General features: G+C 42.9%; 1 pseudogene; it reads left to right on the plus strand.

Annotated features, from left to right (window-relative positions):
• The first annotated feature begins 1,947 nt into the window (after positions 1 to 1,947).
• On the plus strand, positions 1,948 to 3,764 carry LOC120300753 (annotated as a pseudogene).
• Positions 3,765 to 5,580: the final 1,816 nt, after the last annotated feature.

Here is a 5,580-nt window from a genome sequence, read left to right on the forward strand (position 1 = left end):
TCCCTGACGGAGGGAGAGAGGAAGGCATGCAGGCCGGCAGGCAAGTGCCAGGCCGCGGTCCATGCCCTACAGGAGGAAAGGCTTTGCTGAAGAGTGGCGGCGGCGGCACTGTGCTGAGTGGAGAGTGGCCATAGCCAGGGGGTGTCAGGGACCTCGCCTGCGCCCCTCCCTGGCTGACAAAGCTGGATGGGGGTCCCCTCTTGGGAGCCTACATGGCCGCCTAGGAGCACCTGGCCCGCACCGCCTGCAGACACCTGGGCCTGCCTGATGTCCGCACCTTCCTGCCGCCCCCACTGGCATCCGACTTGGGTGGCGAATTCAAGTGCTGTACCATCGATGTGGTGTGCAGGTGGCGCAATGGGAGCTGCAGGGCCTGCTTCACACAGCGGGGCTGCATGGGACGGCTGGCGGTGGAGGTGGTTCTGGCGGGGCAATGGCTGGTGCTGCGTGTGAAAATGCCATGCATGGGGCGCGATGGATGGCTGAGCAGCCGGCCAGGTTCCATGTCATCCACGCCTGCAGCAGCATCGGGGCCACAGTCCTGGTGAGCTGATGGCACAGGGCAGGCGCCCAGGAGTCCCCGAGGCATGCAGGCAGGCAGGCAAGTGCTGGCCCATGGTTCGCGCCCCATGGGAGGAAAGGCTCTGCCAAAGAGCAGCGGCAGCGGCGCTGCTGCTGAGCGGAGAGTGGCCATAGCTGGGGGGGTGTCAGGGGACCCTGCCTGCGCCCCTCCCGGGCTGACAAAACCAGACGGGGGTCCCCGCCCAAGGCAAGCCAGGGCGCGAACAATAACCAGCTAACAATAACAATAACCCCTTCGCTAAAGCCTCTGTGCTTTAAGGGCTCCACTCACAACCCTTGAAGGGAGTGAGGGGAGGCTGAAGACCCCCATGGGGCCAAGCCAAGCTTCCCGCTGGTGGCTGGCCATTTCTATGCTCCAGGGAGGTCCAAGGGGTTCCGAGTCAGGCCCGGAGCAGACTTTGGCTTTCCTCAGTACAAGTTAAGATCAGGTTTCCTTGCAAGCAGAAGGGGAGGATATTCTATACAAGTTCACACATATTAGTAGGCCATAGTTTCCTGAGTATGCCCCAAACTGACTTATTTAGGACATATACTGTGTCATAAATGTTGCTTTGCAATGACTGGATTCAAACATCACTTTAAGCATGCATTTTGGGTTATACATTGCTGGCTGTGGAATTTTGGGAGTTGAAGTCCATATGCCTTAAAATTGTCAAGGTTGAGAAACACTGGGTTATAGCAGTGGTTCTTAACCTTTTTGAACAAATTGCTCCCTTGAGCCAATGAGGAAGTTGTCATCGCCCCCCTCCCCCAACATAACCTCTCAATCACAACATAGGAAATAATTCTTCAATTTACTCATTTTTGTTTTTGTTTTCTTTAAAATTGTTCATCAGGACATATCAATGCAAATAATTTATTTCCAGTCTTTTCCCCATATGTCCCATATTCTGGCTAATGGCACCCCACTGTATGGGTAGAGGCTGCTGCACAACACGCATGAAGATAAGCAGTGCATATTTACATATGTACGCCGTTCTGTACTGAAGCTAGCTGGAGGAACATTTGAAAACACAATTCAATCCACTAATAGCGAGTGATCTGATGTTTTTGTACAACAGATATACAGGCATTCACTGTACAAAAAAGTCTCAAAAGTGTCCCCAAAACTTCTCGCTCCATCGCCCCCATATCGCCCCCTTTTTGTTCCTTTGCGCCCACGTCGCCCCTTTTAGTTCCATCGCCCCCCTGAAAAATGAAATTGCCCCCTGGGGGGCAATATTGGCTAGGTTAAGAACCACTGGGTTATAGTAACATGTATGTAACCAAAAAAAAATGGTAAATCATAGGAAACTTTAATGAACTGTATTGCCATGTATAACCTTTTGTATTGTTAAAGCTATTGTTATATATTACTTTCATTAGCAAACCATCCCATGACAATGGATCGTGCAGAGGGGAACATTAAGAAAAGAAAATATTGTGAGGCTTTTCTACAATATGGTTTTACATCAATAACTGCAGCTGGAAAAGAGAAACCACAATGTGGTTTGTGTGTCATATGCTCTGAAGTCCTATCAGCCGAATCCATGAAGCCAAACAAACTGAAACGGCATTTTGAGACCAAGCATCCAAGCTTTGCTGGCAAGGATACCAAGTATTTTAGATGCAAGGCTGATGGACTCAAGAAAGCCAGACTTGACACTGGTGGCAAGTACCACAAACACAACATGGCAGCTGTTGAAGCTTCATATGCGGTGGCACTCAGAATTGCCAGAGCTATGAAGCCTCACACTATTGCAGAGGAGTTACTGTTGCCAGCGGCCAAAGACATTGTTTGACTTACGATCGGAGATGAATTTGTGATGAAATTGAATGCAATTTCCTTATCTAACGACACTGTCCGCAGAAGAGTAGATGACATGTCTGCTGATATTCTTGGTCAGGTACTCCAAGAAATTAAATCTGCTCCACTTCCAATATTTAGTATTCAGCTTGATGAATCTACAGACGTTGCAAACTATTCACAGTTACTGGTTTACATGAGGTATATTAATGATGGCGATTTTAAAGATGAGTTTCTTTTTTTGCAAACCTCTTGAAACAACAACTACTGCACGTGATGTATTTGACACAGTTGGTTTATTTCTGAAAGAGCATAACATCTCTTGGGAAAAGGTTTGTGGTGTTTGCATAGATGGTGCTCCAGCTATGCTAGGATGTCGCTCTGGATTTCAACGTTTGGTTCTGAATGAGTCACCATCGGAACTCACTGTGTGATTCATTGGCAAATATTAGCATCAAAGGCGCTGCCACAAGAGTTACAAGAAGTAATGAGAAGCGCCATAAATTCTGTCAACTTTGTAAAGGCAAGCAATTTAAACAGTCGACTGTTTTCCCAATTGTGCAATGAGTTGGATGCGCTGAACAATGCTCTGTTATTTCACACTGAAGTGAGATGGTTGTCGAGAGGAAAAGTTTTAAAACGTGTTTTTGAGCTTCGTGATGAACTCAAAACGTTTTTTAGTCAGAAAGGAAGACCACACTTCGAGGCACTTTTCAGCGATAACAGTGAACTGCAGAAAATAGCTTACTTGGTTGACATCTTTGCCATCTTGAACGAGTTAAATTTATCACTGCAAGGACCAAATGCTACATGCCTCGATTTGTCTGAAAAATCATTCCAAATAAAACTTCAGCTTTGGCAAAAAAAATTGGACGACAAAAAAATTTACATGTTGCCTACCTTATCTGCTTTCTTTGAGGAACATGACATTGAACCAGACAAAAGGATTACAATGATCATTTCTGTGAAAGAACACTTGCACATGCTGGCAGATGAAATTTCATCGTACTTTCCAAATCTACCTGACACCCCATTTGCACTTGCCAGAAGCCCTTTCACCATCAAAGTTGAAAATGTTCCTGAGACAGCACAAGAGGAGTTCATTGAACTTATTAACAGCGATGCAGCGAGAACTGATTTCTCTACAATGCCAGTTACAAAATTCTGGATCAAATGTTTGCAGTCATATCCTATTCTGTCTGAGACTGTGTTGCGCCTTCTTCTTCCATTTCCAACAACATATCTTTGTGAAACAGAGTTTTCCAGCTTGTTGGTTATCAAGTCTAAATACAAAAGTAGACTTGTTGTGGAAGATGATCTTCGTTGTGCTCTTGCAAAGACTGCCCCGAGAATTGCTGATCTGGTGCGAAAGAAGCAATCTCAACCTTCCCACTGACATTGGCTTCTTACACATACTGTTGAAAAATGTAGCAATGTAGTTTACTGCTGTTATATTAAGACTGTTACCCATGCTACACCATGCTTCAAGACAAAAATTCATTTATTTGTAATTAGAAATAACTATTTAACAATATATAATTACATATTGTTTTTGTGATTAATCGCTATGCTTTAATTATGTTCAATTTGTAACAATGAAAATACCTCCTGCATATCAGTTATTTACATTGTGATTCATAACAGTAGCAAAATTACAGTTATGAAACAGCAACAAAAGTAATTTTATGGTTGGGGGTCACCACAACATGAGGAACTGTATTAAGGGGTCATGGCATTAGAAAGGTTGAGAACCACTGCTCTAGAAGGATATGGCATCCAGCTGCATCTGAGAGATGGTGCTTTTTGAAAGCACTCCAGATAAGAAGCAGCAGCATCCCAAGGGCCAGTGTGGTTCAGTGGGGCTTCTCACAGAGTAGAAAGGCAAAGGAAGTCCCAGGGAGACCCTATCCTCATCAGAAAATGAAGGTGACTGAATGACATGGGTGAAGAAAAAGTGCTTTTGGTGAAGCATGAAACCCCATGGCCAAAAATGTTCACATCCTGGTCCTATCCTATATCTGGCAGCCTTATAAACCAATTTAGATCTATGGGCCAAAGATTCATATATGTTTATATATATATAGGGTTGAGGGATTATTGGTTTTATACTGGATTTTATTCTTGTAAGTTGCTTGAATTCATTGAAAGATAGTTGGGTGGCCATATACATTTTCTTAATAAATAAATAAAAATATTCTAGGATTGCTATGATCCATAGTGTATATTTCTGCTATTTTTCATGGGGGATAGTTTATACCTCATTGGAACTGCAAATCTGGGTGAACAGAAACTACCAAAGGATGAACCGATTGCTATTAAGTTCAAAAATGTATACAGCATTCAATTTATGCAAAATAATAGACAAATAAAATATTGGGAGCTTGTTGCTCAATTGATATATTCTTGTGGTAAGAAACTGGAGCCAGAGAGTCTCTGCTATTACAATAATATGTTTAAATGAACAAGAAAAATATAAGCACTAACTGTAGACTCAGCTATAATAGACTCCATATATATTGATCCTGAATGGCTAATGTTGCATATACAGTAGCTGATTCAGCTTTTTGAGTAAAATCAGATATTTTGGGGAGATTTTTTTAAATTAAAGTTCTTTTATAAGCAATCTCACTGCCAATATGGTTCTTAAATTTGCAAATGTCATGTTCTTTGCAACAGTCATTCACTAGCTTGGCCATTTCCTCATATGGAGGAGACAGCCAAGAACAAAGGCTAAGAATCATTCTAATATGATTGAACAGTCTCCTATTCAATATACAATGCAGTAATCAGTAACTAAGATTAGAGGATCTGGTCTACTGGAAAAGGCAGGTTTGGGAAGATGGGAGTGGTACAATCATGGGGATTGATACAGCTGCTTGTTTCCTAGGCAACTCCTTTGAACTCTTTGCATCTCCCATATCCATCTCATCAGATTCCAGGGACAGAACAGTCAAGATACACCCAGCATATTATGAACCATTGACAATTGAATGATTGTATGACCAAACAATGAAAAAGATGCAACAATGAAAAAGATGTAAGCATATGCAGATATATGAGGGACATGTGGGTATGCATATGGAGAAAATTATTGGACATAGGGTTAAGAAGAGGGATAGATGTGGTAAGATGTGGGAAAAAGAGATTAGCACAGGGAGTAGAGCTTGAATGGTAAATTTCTGGTAAATGATAAAAATGGTAAAAAAAAAATC

This window comes from Crotalus tigris, unplaced genomic scaffold (genome assembly GCF_016545835.1).
Source record: "Crotalus tigris isolate CLP2741 ecotype Arizona unplaced genomic scaffold, ASM1654583v1 scf7180000024351.1097467, whole genome shotgun sequence".
Classification (NCBI taxonomy): Eukaryota; Metazoa; Chordata; class Lepidosauria; order Squamata; family Viperidae; genus Crotalus; species Crotalus tigris.